This window comes from Xenopus laevis, chromosome 2S (genome assembly GCF_017654675.1).
Source record: "Xenopus laevis strain J_2021 chromosome 2S, Xenopus_laevis_v10.1, whole genome shotgun sequence".
NCBI classification, from domain to species: Eukaryota; Metazoa; Chordata; class Amphibia; order Anura; family Pipidae; genus Xenopus; species Xenopus laevis.
In genome coordinates, this window is record NC_054374.1 from 89,973,057 (window position 1) to 89,999,375 (window position 26,319).

The 26,319-nt window shown below is 36.7% G+C and overlaps 2 long non-coding RNA genes across 4 annotated transcripts; one reads left to right on the forward strand and one right to left on the reverse strand.

The window, feature by feature from the left end:
- Nucleotides 1-4,617: 4,617 nt before the first annotated feature.
- Nucleotides 4,618-7,646, reverse strand: LOC108709649. Of its 3 annotated transcripts, XR_005965865.1 has the most exons (3): nt 7,493-7,646; nt 7,330-7,409; nt 4,618-6,195 (listed from the first exon to the last, which is right to left on the reverse strand). It is a non-coding gene; the product is annotated as an uncharacterized LOC108709649 (long non-coding RNA). The 3 variants fall into 3 exon arrangements; XR_001934668.2 differs by having other exon boundaries at nt 7,330-7,554; XR_005965864.1 differs by having other exon boundaries at nt 7,009-7,554.
- Nucleotides 7,647-13,444: 5,798 nt separating this feature from the next.
- LOC121400633 lies at nt 13,445-17,512 on the forward strand. Its single transcript, XR_005965866.1, has 4 exons — nt 13,445-14,671; nt 14,821-14,890; nt 15,820-15,855; nt 17,062-17,512. It is a non-coding gene; the product is annotated as an uncharacterized LOC121400633 (long non-coding RNA).
- The last annotated feature ends 8,807 nt before the right edge of the window (nt 17,513-26,319 follow it).

A 26,319-nucleotide genomic window follows, 5' to 3' on the forward strand; every position in this document is an offset into this window, starting at 1 on the left:
GGACTTTTTTACAAAGTTTGGACCGCAAGTGGCTACATGAATTTTTATAAATTGTGTGTTCAATTTTCAATTATTGTTGCGGTTTATATGTAAATTATTGTACCATGCACATTATACTAATTTTATTAATTGATTGCCTTTATAAACTTGTCTGTAGCACGTCTGTACTATGCTTGACAAAGGGGCGTGACCCCGAAATGTTGCACCTGCACTGCATTAAAAAATTGCAAGGGCTTGCCCTGCAGCCTAAAATCCTGTGTGCCGGCGAAATTCTTTTCCTTGTTACTGTTTGCCATCTATTTACATGTAACTATATTGCATTCTTTAGCCGCAGTGTCCTGTAATGACACTTTCCAAGCAAGACAGGCTGTTTTATCATGATCATGGTGAAGGGTTTTTGACAGGGCTGAAATGTGTCAGCAGAACATGTGTTCAGCTGTTTTAGCCAATTTTACTGCTCGGCCTCTGTTTCTATATGGCCACATTGATAGCCGTTTTAACAGACTTACCTCCATCTCTGTCGAGATTAAATTCATCTTCCAATGCCTCATTTCAGCACATTGATTGTACATCAGCAAATCTGGGGGTGCAGGTCCATTATTCTCTCATTTAGATCCACTTGTTTTGGTCATCAGCCAAAGAAACTGATCAGTGCTGTTTGGCCATCAATGTGAATAGACAGACTGGCCTTCATCTGACACTTCAGCCTGCAGCCAAGTCAGACAGTGTTAGAGGGTAATTTGTTAGTGGGTGATCAGGCTTCTTGTATAGCGGAAGCATTTTTGTTTGTGTGAGTAGTCTTGTATTAAACTGCCTTGTATTAAGCATGAGAAGAAATGTTATTTGCACAAACTTTCATGGTAAAATGATAAAATGTACATGATTAAAATGTACATGATCGCATTAACATTTCTGGGAAAAGAACATTTGTTTGAAGGATCTAGTGACATTTTCATTTAGGCTTAAGTTTATCATCTTAGCACAAGTGCCATTATAGGCATTTAATTGGGAGCTGACACATTGCACGGCTGTGTTGCTGTGAGTTACACATCGAGCAGAAGGTTTTAGTGCTGTCTTGTTAAAATGTCAGGTTGCTCTAGCTGTACCCTTGATTTCAGTTCTCAGATAAGATGTAATGAGGCAAAACAGCCAGTCAACTATGTTTTGATATGTGCGTGAAACTCCAGTAACCCATTTTGACATTGTTTCATAAGGGAAATGTTGCGTGTCAGCAGTGTGACCATAAAGCAATGTGCTTATGCTGCCAAAATTGGCCAAGTTTGTGATTTAAGGCTAAGAAAGTATTTATTAATAATAAATACAGGTTGAAAAATGTATAGCTGCTGTCACAATTCTAAGCAGAACCAGACATTGTTTTATAATAAAAAAAAATCTTTTTTTTTTCTTTTAAATAAAATCAGTTTGTTTTTTGAATAGACATTCTGAAGATAAGAGCATCTATAGAAGGCAATGGTTGTCATTCATTTAATGCCAGGGGCAGTTGGTTGCCCAGTTCAGGATTTATAAAGATGGTACAGTAAAATATTAAGCTATTTACTATAAAAAAAAATATATACAGCGTATAATGTAGTTTCATAGGTTACCACACCAGTTCAAAATGGTTTTTTACCAAATGCATGGTAATAGCGTTTTAATGTGAATTATTATACATTAGTCACTTTATGCAAATATTAACTTTTACTGGTCACTTATATTAAATGGTGGTGTCACTTCCTCAATTAGTATTTTATGATTGGCTAATTATACTTGTGCATTGGTGGGGTCAGGGCCGCTATTAGAAATCACGGGGCTCCATACAACAAAATTTTTGTTGCCAATCCCGGCCCCCAAGCCCCACCCCAGATACCGCCCACTCCACATCACAGTTAAAAGACCACACAGACATCAGCACTAAAAAGGGTAACCCCCCCCACACAAGTTATAAAAAGCTATTGGGGACCAGGGCCCCCCTATAAATTAAAAAAAAAGTTTAAAGAAAATTGGAGCCCCAAAGAAATTTTTTAAAAAAAACATTGGTGGCAGGGGCCTATAGAGTATTAAAATAATAGATTGGTGGCCAGGGGATTAAAAAAATAGAAAAACACACATTGGTGTTTAGAGGAATTAAACTTGTGGCTTCAGGACTTCAATTTTGGCTGTTTTTGTGACTTTGGGTCTTTTCGTCGCTTTCACTGTTTGGCTTTTCAGCATTTCGGCTGTTCGGGACTTCGGCAGGAGACAGCACGGCTTTGGCGCTGTCAAGGGGGGCGGCTCATTTGAAAAGTTCAGCAGCGCAGGGCACCCCTTCGGGCCCAGTACACTTGTACCCCCTGTGCCCTCCTGATGGCGGCCCTGGGTGGGGTTGCCAATAGGGACTGAAATATCACTTTTGCTGTAGTATACAGTTCTGTTCCGAATAGTGTGTTTAAAAAGTCAATAAAAATCCTTATAATAGCTTTTATTTCCAAATGTATTGGGAACACTACACATTCTATTCCAAATAAAAACATGAAGAAACATTTATCAAATTTGTGTTATTCCTTTAGAGAAAGTGAAGAAAAGGGAATACTAGGATGTTCCAAAAAATAGCATTCTTTTCTACAAACTCAAACATTCACTGTATAAACTGGAATTTTTTTCAAGATTTTGCTTTCCTTTGAATCACTGAACTAATATTTAATTGTATAACCAGTGTTTCTGAGAACTGCTGCACATCTGTGTTACATGGAGTCGACCAACTTCTGGCACTCGTTACATTCCACAATTCTTCGGCACTTCTTGGTTTTGCCTCAGATGCAGCGTTTTAATGTTACCCCGCAAGTTTTCTATTTGATTAAGGTCTGGGGATTGGGCTGGCCACTCCATAACATCAATCTTGTTGGACTGGAACCACAATATTGCTCATTTACTGATGTGTTTGGGGTTGTTGTCTTGTTGAAACCCTAATTTCAAGGGTATTTCCTCTTCGGCATAAGGCAACATGACCTCTTCGGGTATTTTGATGTATTGAAAGTGATCCATGATCCCTGGTATGTGATAAATAGGCCCAACATGAGGAAACCTCCCCATATAATGATGCTTGCACCACCATGCTTCACTGTCTTCAAAGTGTACTGTGGCTTGAATTCAGTATTTGGGGGGTTGTCCGACAAACTGTCTGTGGCCCCTAGACCCAAAAAGAATAATCTTGTTTTCATTAGTTCACAAAATATTGTGCCATTTCTCTTTAGGCAGTCAATGTGTTCTTTGGCCAATTGTAACCTCTTCGGCACGTCTATTTTCAACAATGGGATTTTGCGGGGGCTTCTTGCCAATAGCATGTCTTCACATAGGTTTCTTCTAATTGTAACAGTACTCACTGGTATCTTTAGACCTTCTTTGATCTTCCTGGAGCTGATCATTGGCGGAGTCTTTTCCATTTGGCTATTTTTCTATCCATTTGAATGATAGTTTTCTTCCACGTCTTTCAGGTTTTGGTTGCCATTTTAAAGGATCTAAGATCATTTTAGCTGAGCAGCCTATCATTTTCTGCACTTCTTTATGTTTTCCCCTCTCCAATCAACTTTTAAATCAAAGTACGCTGTTCTTGACTTCTGAACAATATCTGGAACAACCCATTTTACTTAGATTTTCAGAGAGTAATGCACTATTGCTTTATCGTTTCAAGATTTCTAGTCTTTTATCTATAGTACGTTATGTCACTAACAGATTCTTTTGGGCAAAGCAAACCACAGCATAAAATATTCTTGCATATCTGTACCTGTTTAATATAGCTTTTTTTAAGGTTCACTATTCCTAGGCCATGGCAAAAAGGTAGAGCAAGCAAGTACAAAGATATAAATCCGAATTACCACAAACAATGTCATTTTCCTGCAGGGAAATAGAGAAATATTGTGGCTCCTTAATGACTCCGATAATGATATTACCTTGGCACACAGCATGAGGTTGTCAGCTACCTATGCCAGACTGCCAGTTGCTGGCTTCCGGAATTTGCTGAACATTTACATCCCAGAAATATGCCACTTGCTTGCACTGTATCTTTTGCTTCTTTTATTCTTCCATGTTGTGACTTAACGTCTACTGGCTGTCTGAAGGGAGCAAGCCACTATACTTCTTAATAGTTTAGGGAACACATATTTCACCAAAAGGTCACTTGCTGCTTCAAAGCATCCATTGCCAACTTTTGGGAAGATTATAGATGTTAAGCTATAGTATGTTATGCAGAGCTCTATTCACCATGGACAGGTGCCTTGCATTTTGCTGGAGTTGCAGAAAATTTACATGTGTGTGTGTTTATGTAATATATATACAGGTATGGGACCAGTTTTCCAGAATGCTCGGGTCCTGGGATTTTCCGATTTTTCTGTTATTTGGTTTTCCATACCTAAAGTCTGCTATAAAATAATATAAGAATGAATTAAACCTAATAGAATGTTTTGCTTCCAATAAGGATTAATTATATCTTAGTTTGGATCAAGTACAAGCTACTGTTTTATTATTACAGAGAAAAAGGAAATAATTTAAAACAAAATTAGATATGTTGTCTATGGGACACGGTTTCCGGATAACGGATCCCATGCCTGTATGATTTTCTAAAAATCTACAGCAGTTAACTAGTACCAGAGGTTTCTTTCTTTTATTTAATATGCATGTTAAGAAACTGTGTTTTAGCTGCTTGACACATCCTTGCAGTATAATGCACACAATATACATCAGCTATTGCAGAGTGTAATAGTATATAATTTGCTATTTATTTTGAGAACCACAGTCTCCCTCTGAGTCTTTAGGCTTAAGACTAATGCCCACCCTGTCCTATGTATAACCAGCCTTACTTTATTGACACATTTAAGGATGTGCCGATAGTATACAATTGGAGGGACGGTGGTCCATAAAAAAACACATCTGCCTGGAGCCAAAAATTAGGGAGACCGTCTGTTGGCATAATTATTAAAGTGGCAGGTGTACATTTAAATGAGCTGCAAATTTTTCAATCAATCCTTGACAGAGAAGGACTTCATTCTCCTTGTTAAGGCCTAACACAGAATATGCAGTGCAGTTTTGGTCTTTAGACAGGATACTCTTGAGACTGAGTACAATGAAGAGTGAGTAAGCTGATAAAGGTTATGGAAGGTCCTTTTAAGGAAAGGCTGTCCAAGATGAGATTGCTTACACTACAGAATATGATTATATATAAATATACAAGGCATACATGCCACCAAAACTCTCACAAGTAGATCCTTATAGCAGAAGCGAGACCACCCATGGTTTCACTTAATACGTGAAAAGGGCTTTTTGTAGTGTGAAGTTCCTGAACTGCTTTTTCTGACAAATACAACTGCAAGAAAAGGTTGAATACCTTTTTAGGAATTTGTTTTTCCCCTCTAGCAAATATTTCTAAATAGTTTTTCTATTTCCAACCAGTGGAATTATGGGGAACGAGAACAATGAAAAGTACATGTTGAGAAAAGAAACCTACGTGGTGAAAATGCATGTTGACAGTCATCGTGTGGTTTCAGAGGCGTATTTACGCCCAACGGAGCTTTTTTAAAAACGCAAAGTAAAAACGCCATGTCTGACCTTGCCCTACGTGTGGAGAATGATATGGGATGGCTTCAGACTTGCTATCTTAGGCAGCCGCGGACCAAAATGTGAACAAAAAAAACAATCAGTAACCCCCTGTCAGGGGGCCTATCGGCTCCTAGCGGGAGCAGTCAGGACCAAGGAGGAAGCTTAGGGTCAAAGTCCAAGTTTGCGGTATCCAGAAGGGGTCAGACATAAGCGTAGTCAAGTTCAGGCAAATGTTCAGCAAGGCAGGCAGCAGGAATCAGAATCAGGGTCAAGCCAAGGTCAGAAAGTCAGGAAGCAAGAATTCAGGAATTTAGGAACCCAGGAACATGATATCGCAATTCCTATATTCGGGCATCGAACCTGTGACCTGGAAGTCCTTTTATTTCAAAGTTCGCGCCGGCGTCAGCCCACGTAGATCATAGATGCCGCCATCTTGATTTGGACACCGCCGGAGACGGGAGCACCAACGGAGCGCTCCTGACACCCCCCATTTTGGATTATTTGAATAAAATGGAGTCTATGGGAGAGGGCCTTTTATAGCTTTTTGGATAATGGGTTTCTGGATAATGGATCCCGTACCTGTATTGTGCGTGGGAATTTGTACACACTTCTTAAAGTATCATTTTCCTTCCATGCATGGCACAAGCAGAGATTTTCCCATTTTTAAAAAAAAAAAAAGAGAGAGATCAATGCCTATACACACACACACTACATAGTACAACAGTATTATTTAGCTATCAATACGCCTTGGGGAAAGTCTGGGAATATAACATTGCAGTAATAATTAACTTTTTTCAAAAAAGCCAATGCAACATGACAACACAGTGTGTTTGGGGTCTCTTTGAAAGCTTATTACTGGCAGAGCAGATTTTTCTCTCTTCTCATTCATATGTTCCTTTCTTGTTACTGTATCACACATAGAGGATTATATTTGAGGAATGAGTAATGATAATCCTTTGCTTTGGGGAGCTTAGTGTCTGATCACTGAGCAGACTTTAATCATGTTTGCAGTAGCATAGATGAGATCTAGTACAAACTCATCCATACATTAAATGCTTATTATTTAAGGATGTCAAAAGGTGACTTTAAAAAAAATATTGTATAATGTGTTGCACATTTGTGTCTGTTCAGATACAGTTATTGCTAAGCAATATGTTGTATGGGTAAACAACAGAAACAAGATCTAGAATGGGGATAATAATGGAAATATGTTTCATGGAACAACAGCAATCATGAACTAGATTGTGTAGATTTAGAAAAATAAAGACAAAACACCATATATATTGGTATCACTATGTCTTATATGTCACAAATGTTGCTACTTCCAGTATATTCCTAAGCAGCACAACCTATGCTCCCCCAATTGTAGGTGTTATTAGAAGACAACATTAAAGCATTTTATGCATTAAACACTATTTTTTTACAGGTAACAATGCTCACTTTGATTTTAACATGACAGCACGTCTGTAGAAATAGTCCATTCAACATAATAATGGCAAACAGCCTGCTTCACTTCAGATAAAGCCTGCAGGTGGCTCGTTTCTAAATAAAAAGGCTGTGCGCTGCTTTTCAATGGCACAAAGGAAAAAACAGTCAAGTTTCTACTGCAACAAGAGTCTGTTCCTAGCAGCACTTAATGAGAACTGTAACAGTTGTTTTAACATTCATTGGGCTCAAATGTTTATAATGCATATAACAAAGTTCAGTCAGATATAATGGGTTCAGTGCACAAAAGCAATCACTGGTATTCTTTTCACTTACAGTATGACTTGTGTTGGCTCTTTTTTTTCTTTCAAGATTTCAGTTCCTTTATGAATGCCTAGTTGGAGGCTGGTCCAAGTCTTGAAAATACAAAATGCTATTGTAAGAAATTGCCATCTTGATTTTGTTATTTAATATGAAAGCTGTTGTTCAGGGAACTTACATGAAGCCCTGATTATCATAACAAAGGTTTTCCTGTGATTACTAAGGTCTATGTCTGCTGTGGGGACCATAAAACTGATTGTGTATGTGAGAGAACTTGCTCAACAGGATGTAGGCAAGTTGGGGGTTTATCACAGCATCTTGGCAGTTGGGAGGGTTTCTGTGGGGGCAGGTGAGAACCCAGGATAAAAGAACACTGGACAAATGTGAAGGGAGCTGGGCAGCTGAGAGGAGGCAGCTGGAGAGCTGGAGAAGCCAGAGGAGCCTGGGACAAGCCAACATGTGAGGAATGAAGACCAGAGGGGAAGGCAAAGATGAAGCCGAACTCTATTCCCCTGCCTTTTTGGTAACAACTATGTAGACTTGTGTAATGTGTAACTGTAAATATTGTAATTTTTGTTTAGTCTAAGTGTAATCATTAATGTAGAACAATTAATTGATTTATTTTACAATACATCACTTTACTATACGCTCATTGGTGTGGATTCATTGTCTGCTTGCTCAAAAGAACCAGAAACCCTAGTAAGGCCTGGTGGTCTGGCCCACATACGCAAAACCACACGGGCATTTAAGGCAATAAACGACATTTTTGCTATCACAGGTGAAAAAACTGGTAATGTAATGCTTAGAACCCTGCAATGGATGTGTGACATAGTCACCTTTCACAATACCATTGCAATGGCCGCAATTCCTACAGGGGAATGTACCTCTTTCGGTTGTCCACCCCGATTTATCTCCTACCTGTGGTGATCTAATTTTAACCAAGTCCCTTGTACTTTTCCCCTTTCTATAAGAAAAGAGTGGGGGGCTGCGAAACAACTGTCCATACTTCGGATCTGTACTGAGAATGTCCCAATATTTTAAAATGATTTTACGACACACACCTGAATTAGAGTCAAATGTAGATATAAAAGAAATTCTTTCCAATTTTTTACAGTTATCCCTTCTCTTTACCAACAATTTGTCTCTAGGAATTTGCCGCACCTCCTCCTTATGCTCATCGTAGCCTTTATCACAAAATTTTTCCAACATCTGCAAAGATACAGTGTCGTAAATCTCATCTTTTGAGGCAATACGCCTAACACGTAACATTTGGCTACGGGGTAACCCCCTAAATAAACCCGGTGGATGGTAAGAGGTGAATTTTAACAGGTTGTTTCAATTTGTCCTGTGGGCCTGTCCACAGAAAAAAGGTATCGTCCATATATCTCATATAGCCGCTGATAGTAGGAGATAAATCGGGGTGGACAACCGAAAGAGGTACATTCCCCTGTAGGAATTGCGGCCATTGCAATGGTATTGTGAAAGGTGACTATGTCACACATCCATTGCAGGGTTCTAAGCATTACATTACCAGTTTTTTCACCTAGTAAGTGGGTTGATGTATATTATTAATAATGATATAATATATATAGAAACTTATAAATATATATACTGTATTATTATCAATATTAATATATTATTATTAATTTCATTATTAATAATATACATCAACCCACTTACTAGGGTTTCTGGTTCTTTTGAGCAAGCAGACAATGAATCCACACCAATGAGCGTATAGTAAAGTGATGTATTGTAAAATAAATCAATTAATTGTTCTACATTAATGATTACACTTAGACTAAACAAAAATTACAATATTTACAGTTACACATTACACAAGTCTACATAGTTGTTACCAAAAAGGCAGGGGAATAGAGTTCGGCTTCATCTCTGCCTTCCCCTCTGGTCTTCATTCCTCACATGTTGGCTTGTCCCAGGCTCCTCTGGCTTCTCCAGCTCTCCAGCTGCCTCCTCTCAGCTGCCCAGCTCCCTCAGCTGCCCAGCCCCCTTCACATTTGTCCAGTGTTCTTTTATCCTGGGTTCTCACCTGCCCCCACAGAAACCCTCCCAGCTGCCAAGATGCTGTGATAAACCCCCAACTTGCCTACATCCTGTTGAGCAAGTTCTCTCGCATACACAATCAGTTTTATGGTCCCCACAGCAGACATAGACCTTAGTAATCACAGGAAAACCTTTGTTATGATAATCAGGGCTTCATGTAAGTTCCCTGAACAACAGCTTTCATATTAAATAACAAAATCAAGATGGCAATTTCTTACACTATGCCATACTTGGTAGGCAAATATAACAGAAGCTAGGAAATGATTAACTCATACAATATATATATCAATAATTTCAATATAAAGGTGATCTGTCACTTTAGGGCAATATAAAAAAACAGTAATTCACTGTGCTTATGTGGAATAGTCGTAGACTGGAGCTCATAAAAATTCTAACCTTTTAATTCACAATTAGTTATCTTTACTTCCTACCAGGCAAATACAGTATCTACATCCCTCTTTCCAGTGGCGGAACTACCGGGGGCAGAAGGGGGTGTGAGCGGGCCAGGGCCCGCACCCCCTCAGGGCCCCCCGGCAGCCCGCGCGCCACTGAAAAGTAAGGCGGTACGGAGGGGGGCGGTGTTCTCAGAGAACACCACAGCTTCATTGCATTCAGCTTGTAAAATGAACTAAAATGTTTTGAAAGCTTGCTATGATTATCTTAGTTAGCCAATAAATTTATCACCTTTATACCACACCTTTTTTGCCCTGTGACAGGCTAACACAGTACAACAACTTTACCTAGGGTGTGGAAGAAAAGGGGGTCCTTGTAAGTGCTCTGAAGAGTAAATCGTGCTCTTCACAGGGCACAGAAAGCCAAAGGGAGTCCTTCTCAGGACTCTGGGGATTCCCCTCAACAGCTCAGGGATCACCGTCTGCATTATTCTGTGGAGTTGGTCCTGGCTGGCAGACTGTATGTTTCACAGTTATTTAAAAGGTACAGGGTTCTGCAAATAAATCCATCAACCTTTTCATTGTGTGTCATTTCTAGTAGGGCCATTTCTGCCATGATGCAAGGTGAGTACCTTGCCTCAGATGGCAGTTACCCAAAAGTTAACAGAGGTGGCAAAAAGCCACTTCTGGTAACTTTAAGAGACACATTTCTGGTTATTACACCATAAATTCTACTTTTCTAGCGCAGAGAGCACAATTATGCTGTCTGTGCTAGCAATGCGGAACGCCACGACACCCACTAGCGATGTAAAGGTAAGTACGGAGGGCGGGGAGGGGGGTTGCGGAATCACAAATGCCGCTCAGGTGGCTTTCTGTCCTGACCATGGGGGGAGGCACATAAAATCATACTTCTGTGTACTTGCTCTCCCCTGTAGTCGAGACACAGAACTCCTGTAGTAAAGGTAAAAAGGATATCAAGGGTTCTGGTTGTCCGCTTCCTCTGCCGGTATATCGTCTGTCTGTTCTCCCTCAGACTTAAAGCAAGGATCCAAAGTTTCAAAGGAAAACCAGCGCTCACAGCACAAGGTCAGATCCACGGAAAAAAGGGAAAGAGAATAAAAGAAAAGAGAGAGATTTCTGCCAATATGGTGTAGTATTTTCCAAAAGTGTACACACACCTTTATGTGATTAGCATATACAAGAAATAAATAAATAAATAAAAGTGTCCCTTGTATCCACTCCAGCGTATTATCCACTATCCTAGACTTTATCTCATGCGGATTTGTATAGAGGGGTACTCACGAACGTTTAAGGGATACTGCGCAGTAAAGAGGCGTAGATATCAGCAGCGGATTTTACATGCGGCTCCAAAGCTTCATCCCACTATGGAAATCCTGTAGTGTCACAAGGAAGAAAATCAGTACTAGATATTTTGCAGTACAGCACAATAGGGCTACACTGGCATGGAAATCGGAGATTCTCTAACTAGTTTATCCTGTTGGACTCAAGGCATATCTAAGAAATTGTTTGGGTCAGAAATCTATGGATATAAAAAGCAGGCTTATGTAGTACAGCACAATAATTTGCTAGCTCACTTTTAAGAACCCCAGCATTAACATGCAGAAACAGTTGTTGAAGCTGCCAAGCATAAACGATATTTTACTAAAGTCCTTATTATTCAAAGACAGGCCAAAAAACTGGAGGTCAACCACTTACATGCCAACCTGGTTCAATTCAATGTAAATCTATATTTAGCAAAATTACCTTGTCCCTTGGCCAACATCGATGACTTCAATGTTGTCCATGTGATAATGTAAGGCTGAAAAAAGTCATAACCCCAATAGTGGCTGACTTATTTGCATTATACACAGGAAGGCAGATTTATCAAATTTGAATTTGTGTATTTTGGTTCCCTCCCCCCCCATTGAAAAAATGCAACAATCCGTTATTGTACAAGTGTAGTTTTAGTGCATGGACACACGGTCAGATTCAGGGAGATAAGTCACATTGAGGCAACTTTGGGCGATTTCAGAAAACTAAGCGCTCCGACTGCCATCCCGCCTGCGATTTTCATTCTAGCCGAGGGGAAGGCAAAGTGTCTCTGCCCTAAGAAACATTCTGCTGTTAGTAAGATAATCAATATTTTATTTGGATGAGATAAGGACCAAACAGAACTAAAACAGATTATTGCTCATAGAAAAAAAAGATTTTGCTTTCTGAAGACAAAAACTTCATCTCTGCATTACTTTAGGCTAAGTACAAATGAATATACAAATGAGATCTTTTTGTGATAGGAGAGTGGGGAAGGGACAGGGAGACTCTACTAATTGAAGCAGTTAAGGCACAGCATATAAACAGATGTATTGTTCTTTAACATTGTGCTCAGGGGCAATAACTAAATAGACAAGTTCATCTATTATGTACTTGAATATGCTTTTCAAAACAGCCCAAAAGCTGGAACAACTTATTTTGTATAATGGTCCTATATTTTTATGTGCTTTGTGACAGTGACTAAGCAAAGTGTTTAACTCTTCTGTGAATACATTATCTCTCTACATGCCTCTGTGTTGCTAAGAAATGGGTTTTATTCTGAAACATATTTTTCCTCATACAAATTTTATATTATGTATCCTCCTGCATTATGAAAGAACGAGCACAGTATGTTTTGAACTCACCCAATGGTAAGCGGACAGAATAATTCATGATGGTTCTTATTTGAGACATTTTTGCAGTCTATCTACCTTATTACGCATTAACATTTTTTTTGCCATTACAGCTGATATTTGATTGCAGGGGTCACAGACACTGAACTATTAAGAGGCTTAAATATCCTATTATACCTGTGCAGTGCCACCTGGGTCACATATTAGTGCCATTATGAAAGGATCAATATATTCTGATGCTCAGTAAAGTGTATACATTTTTAATTGACAAAACTTCTGATAATTCACATAAGGACAAAAAAAAAACCCCATAAAAAGAATTAAAGTGAATGGGCTTTTTTTTACCCACACAAAATACATTTGAGTCAATGGACGCTTTCTTGTTTTTAAAAATACATAATGGGGCTTATTTATTAACATTTGATTTACTTTTTTTTCAGGAATCTCTAAAAATGTGTGGTAAGGGCCGGAACTAGGGGTAGGCAGAAGAGGCAGCTGCCTAGGGCGCAATAATAGAGGGGCACTAGGCATCGCGTTCTCGTTCCTTGCATTCCCCTCCCCCCATCACATTCTCCTCCCCACCCCTCCATTGATCTCCCTGGTGCTCGTGCATGAGGGAGGCGCGAAGGCCGGCTGGGTTGCCTTGGGTTAGCCTGGCCCGGCCATGGGTGTGTTTTTTCTATATTTCTATAGAACTCAAATTTATGAGATTTATTAACTGAAAAAAACACAAAGAAGACGAATAGGAAAATTCACTGGGTAAAACCTGTCTAGGTCTTATAGAAGGCAATGGTAGCTGTGCTGATGCTATTGGACTATCTTTAATCATTTCAGACATTTAGAGGTTTTCTGGGGGGTTTTTTGTCCAAAAACTCAAATTTTATAGAATATTTTTTGTGCATTTTCCAGAATTTTTTTAATAATCAGATATTTTAATAACTTTCATGGCATTTGTGATTTTAGAGAAATAAAGTTTAATATATTCACTAAAATGTGGCCTTTAATAAATGGGTCTCCGTGCATTGGATAGTTTTTCTTTTTTTTTTGGCAAAATATATTGAAGCTAATGGGCTTTTTATTTTTTTTATATTTAATTTATTTATTCAATTTTTTTGTAAAGACAGAAAATATAAGACAGAAGGAATAAATACAAAATAAAATAAGTATCTTCTTCTTGCATATTCATCACAACTTCATTAAATTCATTTTACTTTATACATAAATAAATAAATGCATAAAGAAGGAAGAAGAGAAAGGAAAAAAAAAAAAAAAAAAAAAGATAGATACACAAGTTTTTATTATTATTCCCCCCCTTCTTAATTGTCCATCATTTTCTAGAAAATCACACCAAGGTTCCCATAGTTTATGGTGTTTATTCATTTTCCCTCTTTTTTTTGCTATTATTTCTTCTATGCCTCGTATTTCTTCAGTTTCCTTAATCCATGATATTTTATTTATTGATGATTTTGTTTTCCATTTATGAGGTATCATGTTCCTTGCCACAGCTATTATTAATTTGGTTACTGGATCGGTGATAGTTTTTTTCTTTTTATAATCATAAAGCAGTATAATTTGTATTATGTCTGTATCTGATATATGGGTTCCCATTTTATCTATTACAGATCGGACATAGTCCCAAAATGGTCTAATCACCTCACATTCCAACCATAGATGAATATATGTTCCCTTCTCTTTTTCACATCTCCAGCATATCTCGGGAATTCCATACATGTTATGCAGTTTAGTCGGTGTATAATACCATCTAGATATCAACTTATAACTAAATTCTTGCAGTTTTGTATCCTTGGATATCTCTATATTAGCTTTACAAATATAATTCCACTCCTGATCTGATAGGGATATTTTTAGTTCCTCCTCCCATTTTTTAAAGAAACGTGGTTTGCTTAATGATCCTTTAATTAACTCCCTGTAGGTTCTCGATAGGCTATGTTGTGTTTTCTCTCCTCTATCTATAAATTTCTCAAACCAAGTTAAGGGTCGCCTAATATCTTCCATTCCCAGGGAACAGATAAAATGTCTTATCTGGTTTAATACCCAGTCTGTTCTTGGGTGGTATCCATATTTTGCTATTAGATTTCCTATTGTGATTATCCCATCTTTCTCAAGAAAATCTTTTATTCTCAATATTTTACCTTCCTTTTCTTCCCATTTTTTCAATAATCTATCTTCTTGACCCGGAACAAAGATGGGATTATCACATATTGGACTCATAATAGATGGGTAGGTAATTATGTTTAATTTTCTATTTTTCCTTCCCCATACCTTTAAAGTTGGTGCAACTGTAAGTTCTTTTTTATCTATTTTTACATCTAGTTTTATGTTGGATCCAAAGACGGCTCCTAATAATATACCCTCCTCTCCTCTTTCAGCATTGAACCATGGTGATGAATTATCCTCTAAGGCCCAGTTTAACACCCTTGACACATGTACTGCTTCATAGTAAGTATAAAGACATGGGAAGCTCACCCCTCCTTCTTTTTTTTTCCCGATCAGATTCGCATATGATACCCTTGGTGGTTTATCTCTCCAAACATATCTCATCAAAATACTTTTCATTCTTGAAAAAAATCCTTTTGGTAAATATATCGGTAAAGCCTGAAATATATACAATATCTGAGGGAGTATCATCATTTTAATAATATTCATTCTTCCAAACCAAGAAATATTAATGTTTTTATATCTAACCAATTCTCTTTCTATTATTTGGAATAATGGGACATAATTTCTGATGTATAACTGGTTTGCTTGAGAAGTAATATAGATTCCCAAGTATTTAATTTCCTTATTTGACCATTTTAACAGAATTTTTTTTTCCAGTTGCTCTGCCTCTTCTTTTTTCAGGTTTAAGTTTAATATTTCAGATTTTTTATAGTTAATTTTAAAATTTGTAAACGTTTTATATCTCTCTAATAGTTTCATTATGTGTGGAATTGTTATTTTGGGTTCAGATACATAAAATAATAAATCATCAGCAAATGCTGCTACTTTATGTTGTGTTCCCCTAATTTTAACTCCCTTTATATCTTCTTCTTCTCTAATTGCAATAAGTAGGGTTTCAATACATAGGACAAATAATATAGGAGATAGGGGACATCCCTGTCTAGTGCCGTTCCTTATATTAATTTTTTCAGATAAAATACCGTTAATCTTTACCTTTGCATTTGGGGTTATATATAATGACATTATTTTGCTCACTAACTTATCTCCAAATCCCATATACCATAATACTTTTTCCATAAAATCCCAGGATAGTCTATCAAACGCTTTTTCTGCATCCATTGATATTATTACTGCTTCTTGATTTCTTTTTTGTATTGTCTTAATCAAATTTAATGTTCTAATTATATTATTTTTCCCTTCTCTCTTAGGTACAAATCCGCATTGGTCTTTTTGTATTAACATTGGTAAGTATTTTTGTAATCTGTCTGCTATAAGTTTGGCAAATATTTTTTGGTCCAGGTTAATTAAGGAAATGGGTCTATAGCTGGCACAATCCGTCGGGTCCTTCCCTTCTTTATATATAACCGTAATATGTGCTTCTTGTGATTGGCTTGGAATATTGCTTTTTCTATTTTGTTCATTATATAATTCTAAAAGTGTTATAAGTAGCTCATTCTGAAATTTTTTGTAGTACAAAGCGGTTAATCCATCCGGGCCTGGATTTTTCCCTACAGTGAGTTCTCGGATTATTTTTCTAAGTTCATTTTCAGTAAATGGTAATTCTAAATTTTCCATTACCTCAGTAGGGATTCTCGGAATTTTAAGTGTTTGCAGAAAGTTAGTCATATCGATTTTGGTTTTTTGCTCATCTTCTTTGGATTTTCTTTTTTGATCGTTTAAATTATAGAGTTTATTATAATATTTTTGGAAACTTCTAGCTATTTCTTTTGTTGTAAAGACCATATTATTTTCTTAATTTTTCATTTTGTGTATAAACGTCTTTTTATATTGTGTTTTTAATTTATTAGCTAAAAATTTTCCACATTTATTACCATATTCATAAATTTCCATCTTAGATTTAAAGAAGATCTTAGATGTTTTTATATCTAATAAAGATTTTAGTTCTTTTCTTTTAATTATTAATTGAGTCATTATATATTCATTTCCTGTATTTTTATGAATTTGTTCCAGACTTATTATTTCTTCCCAAGTCTTTTTAATTTTTTCCTGTTTTTCTTTTTTATTATGGGCTCCCATAGCAATTAGTATTCCTCTTATAACGCATTTATGTGTCTCCCAGCGTATATGTGGAGATGTATCCGTACTCTTATTTTCTTCAAAAAAATCCGTTATCGCTTTTTTAATTTTATCCTTGTATTTTATATCTTGTATTAAACTTTCATTTAGCACCCAATTAAAGCATTGTTTTAATGTATTTGGGAACTCTATAATGATACTAATTGGACAATGGTCGGATTGAAAGCTTGTTTCTATTTTACTCTTTTTAACAATCTGTAACCATCTATGTTGGATGAAAAAATAATCAATTCTAGAGTATTTTTTATGCATTGCTGAATAGTGCGTGTAGTCCCTTTCTGATGAGTGCATACATCTCCATATATCCGCCAGTTCTTCTCCCAGTAACATCTGATTTATCTTTCTCAATACAGAATGGTTAATGTGTGTCTTCCCTGTGGAGCTATCCAGGATTGGATTTAAGGGTACGTTGAAGTCACCTCCCACTATGACCATTCCTTCATGATAATCTTCAAGTTTCCTTATAATTTCTCTTAATATCTTATGTTGTTTCGTATTCGGCAGGTATATGTTACACAATGTTACTGTAATACCGTACAATTCTCCCTTTACAATTAAACATCTACCATCTTCTCTTTTGTATTCTCCTTTCACTGTAAACGGTGTGTTTTTATGAAGCATAATTAATACCCCTTTTGTCTTATTTTCAGTATTGTTAGCCATAAAAATCTTATCATAAGATCTGTGGTTTAGTATTGGTGTTTTCCCTTCTTTAAAATGAGTTTCTTGGCAAAAAACAATATTAGCCCCTAGGTCGTTACAATGTTTCATTATCTGTGATCTCTTTACCGGTTCATTAAACCCATTAACATTTATCGATATTAATTTACACTCCATAAAAAAAAGATATAAAACACGAGGAAAATGCAAACAAAGTAATAATCATATCCCAATAGTGACCACATAGTGTACATACATTGCTTATTCATAGATTATATGTGGTTAACATATTGTAAAACAGCTTTATGTAATAATCGACATATTTGATAAATTTCACACAAGGGCAGTGTGTGACAGATATTGCCTGCAAATGGGCTTTTTAGCACAGCTTTTTTTGTACAAAATGCACTGAATCATTTTGTGGCTGTTTTGCTGAATAATTGCTGATGATGAAAGCAGAATTTTACAGCGATTCCATGCCTGGTGAAAAATACGCTCACCAGTAAAATGGTTGATTCTACCAGGTTGGTTCAGAGTTTTTTTAAAAAGACATTTTATGATTTGTTAGAATTATATTTTCTAGATGAATAAAGGCCAGCGCCATCTTTTGAGGATGTGAAAAGTTTGGCAGTAGCTATTTGGTGGAGATGGCACAACATGGCAACAGTTATGTTAACTTTATACTTTTTTAAAGACCCTGCAACTTTCAGGGTTCTCACTACCCATGAACAATTGCAGTCTATAGATAAACATTTGAAATCTAATAATAGTTTTTTTTTTTTGTTTTTTTTTTGCGAAAAATATACTGAAGTTAATGGGCTTTTTTGCACATCTTTTTTGTGTACGAAAAAGTCATTTTCGCTAAATTTTGTGGCTGTTTTGCAAAAAACATGGCTAATGATGAAACGCAGAATTGTACAGCAATTCCATGCCTGGTGAAAAATACGCTCATCAGTAAAATGGTTGTTTCTGCCAGGTTGGTTCAGAGTTTTTACGAATGACATTTTATGAATTGTTAGAATTATATTTTCTAGCTGAATCAAGGCCAGCCCCATTTTTTGAGTATGTGAAAAGTTGGGCAGTAGGTATTTGGTGAAGATAGCACAACATGGCAACAGTTATGGTAACTTTCTACTTTTTACAGACGTGCAACTTTCAGGGTTCTCACCACCCATGAACAATTGAAGTCTATAGATAAACATCTGAAATGTAATAAACCAATCTGCATTTTTTTACTTACAAATGTTTGACCCTCTCCCATCCCACCACGTGGAGGCAACACCTCCTCCAAGGCCCCAACAGAAGATAAACACGGTTACAAGAACTTGCTGCAATACCAATTTGTAACATGTAGCAAAACAGAAACGATCCAAGGTTCTAGTAAAGCTAATAAATGAAGCATAAATAAGCAGATTATATTAAAAAAAATATGTAGCACTATCGCTATGAGAGAGCTTATATATAAAAATTTCCTATAATTGTTACAGAGCAAAATAGCAATCAAACAAGCAGCGAAGCCACACTGGGCCCATTCATGAAATGTAGTGGAGACTCACATTATAAGCAATGGTTATCACATTAATAAACCAGATCGCTGAGACTAATGGCAATACAGCAAGACTAATATTTCATGGAACTGCACGCAGGTGACTCCTCTGTCAGTTAATAAATAAGTGCCAGGATCAGTGCTTCTTCCTTTCTTTCTTTATTATTGGGCTCAAGGCAACCAAAGCAGGCAGATAATGAAACAAAATGAGTTTGTACCTTCATGCATATAAGTAAATTTAGCATGCTTCAGAATACTTCTCCTAATGCTGAAGCTATTTATTTTAGATTGTAGCCATTTGTGACAGTAAGTATGATAAGCATTTATATCCTGCTGTGAACACATTTTATCTCTCTAAGTAGCAAACACATGCATTTTATTCCTACACAACTGGCAAGGTTCTTTATTATATCTAAAATCAACCATTATGTGATTCAAGTGTTCTTATGCATAATGAACCAGCTGGTAGGCATTTTGGGGAAGAAACTAAAGATCTAAACAGCTGGGAGGATCAAGTTGTCCTGGGATGCAAAGTTCAGAGCGCTTGTATAAGGGCTCTTACTGACGAGCGGTTGAAGCTGCGCTCCCCTGCGTTCAGTTGTTCTGTGTTCAGCCGCAGGGGAGCTCAGGAATAGACACATTTAGCTTTTTTCAATGTGGCTGTACTCACACAGGCGCGCGTAGGCGACAAACGCTGGTTGAGACGCAACATCCTGCATTTTTCCTGTGTTCGGTGCCTACACGCACCTGTGTGAGTACAGCCCCATTGAAAAAAGCTAAATGCGTCTATTCCTGCGCTCCCCTGCGGCTGAACACAGAAAAACGGAACGCAGGGGAGCGCAGCTTCAATCGCTCGTCAGTAAGAGCCCTTAGAGACATTCATGAACATATAAAGAAAGGTTTGGTGTAGATATATTATTGTATTATTAAAAATATGATATGGATTTTATGATTTTATTAAAGATTTAATTACAGGTGAAATTGTGTAGACAATTGTATTACAGAACTATATGTATTTATGTTTTTTGTGGAATGTTGGAGAAACCATGCAAATATAAACTCCTTGCATGAGTGATTTCCTTGTGCCTCTGTGCAGCCCTATATTGGATGTTTTATAATTCTACTTTACAAATACAGGTATCGGTCCTGTTATCCAGAAGGTTTTTACGGATAACGGATCTTTCCTTAATTTGGATCTTCATATCTTAGGTTTGCTAGAAAATCATGTAAAACCTTAAATAAACCCAATAGGCTGGTTTTGCTTCCAATAAGGATTAATTATATCTTAGTTTGGATCAAGTACAAGGTACTGTTTTATTATTACAGAGAAAAAGGAAATCGTTTTTTAAAATTTGGATAAAATGGAGCCTATAGTAGATGTTTTTTTCTGTAATTTGGAGCTTTCTGGATAACCGATCCCATACCTGTCATTTGCTTTCAGTGGCTCATATATTTTTATTCTTCCAAAAATGAAACAAAACAATATAACAAAGCAGGATATGCAAAATGGTACAATGATTACAACCGATAAGTTGAGGTGTTTGTCAAGACCAACTAATATGAGTCAAGTATAACATGACAACGCAGTGAATGATCTTTAATACATAGTTAAAACTCTGTAGTACAGCTGACTGGCAATGACACCTGAGTTTTGGTATGCAGGCATGGTTTCAACATTTCCGAGGTAGAAAGCATAATGAAAGAGCGAGCACAGTAGGTTTTGAAATAAACCAGTGGTAAGCAGAATAATTCATGATGGTTGTTATATGAGACATGTTTGCAATGTATCTGTGTAACTATGAATTATCATTTGTTTCGTATTAGAGCTGATAGAAACTGAGCTGTCCTATCTCTTTTAGTGATTAATAACATATATTAGTGCCATTGTGAAAGGAACAAAATAATATGTTGCTTAGTAAAGTGTATATCTTTTTAATTGACAAAACCTCTGAAAATCTCAGAAAACGGCAAAAAAAATTGTAAAACGCATTGAAGTCAATGACTCAATATGAGTCAAGTATAACATGACAAAACAGTGAATGAAATGTAATGCATATTTAAACTCAGTAGAAAAACTAGTCTGGTGAAGAGAGCTGAGGATTGGTATGTAGCCATGGTATGATATTATTGCCAATATATGTCAAATTACCAAATGTTGTCACTGTTAAATTGCAGGTGGTTCAGGATTCCATTTTTTAATCACCAGCATGTAATGATTGGCTGTTCTGGTGTCATAGGCAAAAAAAATCAATCTATATCAAAAAAAACAAAAATGGTCCACACAGTAATTATGCAGAATGGAGTATTAAATGTATGCATGGTAACAAAATCAGCTGTTCTATAGTATACAAACTGCATGTGAAACCAAGATCGTGGAGAACTTCCTGTTGTTCTTAAATGTTAGGTCTGGTGCAAAATATTATCCAGAGTAGGCGCACATTTTCTGGAAATTACTTTTTGATGTTGCAATACTTTTAGTGAAAGAAAGAGGAGGAAATATAGACAATCTACAGTACAGCCTTTATCATGGAAAGCTGATGGATCTTTCAACAAAATATGATAAGCCTTAATAGTTGGGATGTTTCTTTTAATGGTCTGGTATATTGCAGATGATATCTACTCTCTAAGATCATTTTTCAACAACTGAATGGCATTGTGTATTGTTAAACCTAGGGGTTATTAATATTGTGCATGCTGAAACTACATTTTTGTAATAATATTGGCTGTGATATTGGCACATGCATGAAGTGCTCAGGTTTTATAGGCAGTGTTAAGTGTATTCATCCTGAATTCTTCAAAGAAATTTTTAAAATAGACCAGTAACTTTTCAGATGGGATATGGTATGCCCAATCCAACATTTGGATTTCTATTTTTCCATGAATTGTACCTTTTCTCCAAAAATTTGTGGTTTTCAAAAATTTCTCTAAAACCTGAAAAATTCAAAATGTATTAGTGTAAAAACTACAAAAAAAACTGTAATAAAAAACTTTTCCAAGTAAAATCCAGTAGAGGTCCTATACAAGTCAATTGGAGCTGTGCTGATTCTATTAGTCCTTTTTTTTTTTTTTTGGTAATTTCAGAGTTTTTATATTTTTTTGCTAGCAATTGTCCGAAAACTGAGGTATTTGCATACTCTAGTGCAGGGATCCCCAACCTTTACAACCCGTGAGCAACATTCATAAGTAAAAGGAGTTGGGGAGCAACACTAACATGAAAAATGTTCCTGGAGTACCAAATAAGAGCTGTGATTGGTTATTTAGTAGCCCCTATGTGGATTGTCAACCTACATTGAGGCTCTGTTTGGCAGTACACCTGGTTTTAATGCAGTAAAACTTGCCTCCAAGCCTGGAATTCAAAAATAAGCACCTGCTTTGAAGCCACTGGGAGCAACATCCAAGAGGTTGGAGAGCAACATGTTGCTCGCGAGCTACTGGTTGGGGATCACTGCTCTAGTGCATTGTTCAGCGTTTTTTACATTCACTTTTTATATTTCAAGCTTTTAATAACTTTCATGCCATTTGTGGTTTTAGAGAAAATTCTATAATCGTGGTTTCAAAAAGCCATATATGTATTCTTTCAACTAGCTAAACTCATCCACCAATTCAATCTTGCAACTCATTATAGTTCCAAGTTTTTTTATAGGTACTATCTGTTATGGTGATTGTTAATTCTAGGTTGATGCATAATGTAAGTGCATTGTGGGACTTCCGGGTGAAGTCTGAAGCCATTTATATTGTGCAGGCACCATTGTTTGGGAAAGTGCAGTCATTGGACAGAGAATTAGAGCACTAATGCTGACCTTTATTTTTTTTCCATTGATAAATAATGCTTCTAAAAATCAAACAGGAATGAATAGAAAGTGGAAGAGTTTTTCTGTGGTGAGCTCTAATCTAACAGTTTGATAAATCTTCCCCTTAAGGGTTACTGCCTCCTGATGCAGATGACATATCTTCTATTTAGAATGCCAATGAATACATTGAACATTTATGTAATGCATTATTTATACACTGAATGCCATAAAATATTGGCTTCTAAGGCCTGAAGCAAGTGCTAAGAACATGCAATGATCATATCTTCTTAGCATGGCAAATATCTTATTTGCTTATATTTTCTTTACAGAAACACCCCATAAGCTATTTTAATTACATACTACCATTACAAGTTCTGAAAAAAAGAAAAACAATAGTAATAATGAAAAAGGAAAAAACATAATGTACTTTGATAGAAACTTCTTATTAGTTTAATAAAATGGGAACAAAATTACAGATGGAAAAGCTTCAAAAAGAATAGCTATACATACATTAATATAAGCAGCTGATTAGACTGCTAGAGTTCTGGCTGCATTTTACACAGTAGTTTTGTGAACTTAGGAGTTCCTTATTTCTTCATAGATCTCATGAAATGAATGCAAACTACAGAACAGATATGTAGTCAGTTCAGCAGAAAAATAAGCAAAAGGTTCAGTATATATTTAGTGTAAAGATTATCTTAACTAACAAAAAAAAATAATTGGTGCAAACTTACTCAGAGTGGTCCTTAGATTTTTATACTATTTAGGTTTTTAGCTCAATGTTTTTTTGAAGGACCAAAGGGGGTTATTTATCAAGGTCCGAATTTATCTCAATATCGCCTGCTACAAACTCCGATCTAAGCCGCTCGGGTTTTTACCGCTTATTTGTTATTACATTTTCCCGAAAATCACCTTTGCGGGAAAAGCTCAGATTTTCATGATTTTTTCGTGAACTTTCCCCGAAAACTCCGAATTTTTCAAGTTTTCACCTGAAAGCTCAGAAAACATCGTGAAATTGCCCGAAACCTCTGACACAACCAAAAATCAATGGGACTGTTCCCTTTGACTTATATGCAACCTCGACAGGTTTGAGATGCCGTGTTTTCATACTCTGGCTTTTTAGCCCTCTGGGTTTAATAAATTCCGAAAAAAATCATTATTTTTTTAAAAACCTATTATAACACAAAAAAAATCACAAATTTTTTGGATTTCGGGGAATTTCGGGTATTCGCAGCTTAGTAAATAACCCCCTAAGTGTCAGTGACCCAAACTGTTGAAGTTCATTCGAGGATTCGGTTAACCCTTGCGTTTACTAAAAATTTTAGAAAAACTTATTTTAAAATGTATTTTTAAAAATTCTTAGGCAAACTGTATCCAGTCAAATCATGGAAAATTCTGCAGAATCAGGTGCAATTTTAGGAAAGTAGAATTAGCAACAACTATATGCATATAAGTAAAAATTATTCACAGAAGCTGTTGGCCATTCATTTATGATTTATATATACAGTTTTGAGACCTGTTATCCAGAATGTTTGGGACATGGGGTTTTCTGGATAACGGGTCTTTCCATAATTTGGATCGCTATAACTTTAGTCTACTAAACAATATTTTAGACATTAAAAGGGACCTGTCACCCAGACATTAGGCAGTCAATTACTTTCACTTTCCATTCTGTACTTCCCTGTCACTGCACCCCTACATCCCCCCTTCCTCCTCTCATCTAATTGTGTATCCTGTGCATTGGCATGGGCATTAGACAGACCCCCATTTCAGCACATGATACAAGATTTTGGAATGATGCAAAATGTATCTTAATAACAATGCTTACAAAATGGTGTCTGCCTGCTTGTTGTGATTGTAAATTTCAAAACTGAAGGAAACAAAATGTCCATAATTTATAATTTAGTTTAATTACTTTGCTCAACTAACACTAGAGAAAAGGATTTGGAATTATTTCTTAGGGTGACAGTTCCCCTTTAAACCATATAAGATTGGTTTACCTTCAAGAAGGATTCATTATATTTTACTTTAGATAAAATACATTATGCTGTTTTATTATTACAAAAAAAGGAACTAATTTTTAATAATTAAAATAATTTTATATAAATGGTCTCTATGGGAGATCCCTTCCCGTAATTCTGAGCTTTCTGGATAATAGATTTTCAGATATCAGGTCCTGTCCCATATTCTGATTACCCTATAATTAGTAAAAAAAATAAGCAGCAACCAATGACTGTAGTGACAAAACAAATCTGCTCATCTTTACAAATGTTTTGCGGTTAATTCATTTAAAAAAAAGATTTTATTGTTAAATACATACTTTTCAAATGTCCTGTTGATAGTAATCAACACTATTGCTAATGCTTAGCAATTAAAAGGTTAGGCATGATTAAGGTCATCTTTCCCTTTTAGTCAATCACAAAATTAGAGTGCTCACCCCTCCAATATCCGCTTTCGCAGTGCCAGGTGCTGAACTGTGAGACCCACTCCTGTCCCTGGGCCCTTTTAGGGCATGGGACAATCAACTTTCTGCATGGTTCAGGGTATGATCACTCTTCTCTTTGAAGCAAAAAGATTGATTAAATGGCTTTAGCTTGGCCCACACAGCACATCCTCAGAGGAGGCATCAGACTCAAGGTTTTGACATGCCATATGGAGCATAATTGTGAAGTTGTCCTTCTGGGAAGAAGATAGAAATGTTTTAAGCTTTATCCGAGGCTGTGGGAATGATAATTAAGCTTGGCAAAGGTATGAGTTTTTAATATTTGTTTCTTCCAGAGCATAAAACTTACAGGATATGGACAGGTGATTTGTAAGCACAGAAATGAAACAGAGTTGAACATTATTTGTATTTGGCGGTACTCCATATTTTTATAGAATTTACTGCTTGGGGTGAGAATGAACTGTGAAATCAAAAAATAAATTTAAATACTACATATAAAATATTATGAAATGGAGGTGTCAGGTGAAGCCACGGATTAGTGGTTAGCAGGTAGGAGCCTATATGCTGTATAACAGGGGTAAAACAGGTATTTGAGGTGTTGACTGGAAACACATTTTGGAGAAGAATGATTTTTTAATGAAAACAGTACAGCAGGTTGATGCAAAATTAAGAGGTACTCAAGTCCTTTACCATGCCAATGGTCAGGGGCAGGCGGCAAAGAAGAATCTGGTAAACTGGCAGAAGGTAAGGACTGGCAGCAAACAGGGAGAATCAAGTAAATAGGTTGTGGTCAGGGGCAGGGGCAGGCTGAAGATAGAGAGTGGTCAGAGAAACAGGCCGATGTCAAGACCAGGTAAGGGGAATTATAGGTAAGGGGAATTGGAGCAGAAAAACAAGGGTACAGAACAGAAAACCAGGCAGGAACTTGACAAGAACACAGGCAAGAACCAGGAAAGGAAATAATAGAACTGCAGAAACGCAAGCTAGATCTGCCTGTAAGGCTTAATGATCAAGCAACAAGGGTTGCAGGGAGCAGGCTTAATTGCAGACTGAAACAGGGCCGGAACTAGGGGTAGGCAGAGTAGGCACGTGCCTAGGGCGCAAAGGTGGAGGGGCGCCAGGCACGTACTTACTCCTACCCCTAGTCCGGTCCCTTCTCTGCCGGCCGCCC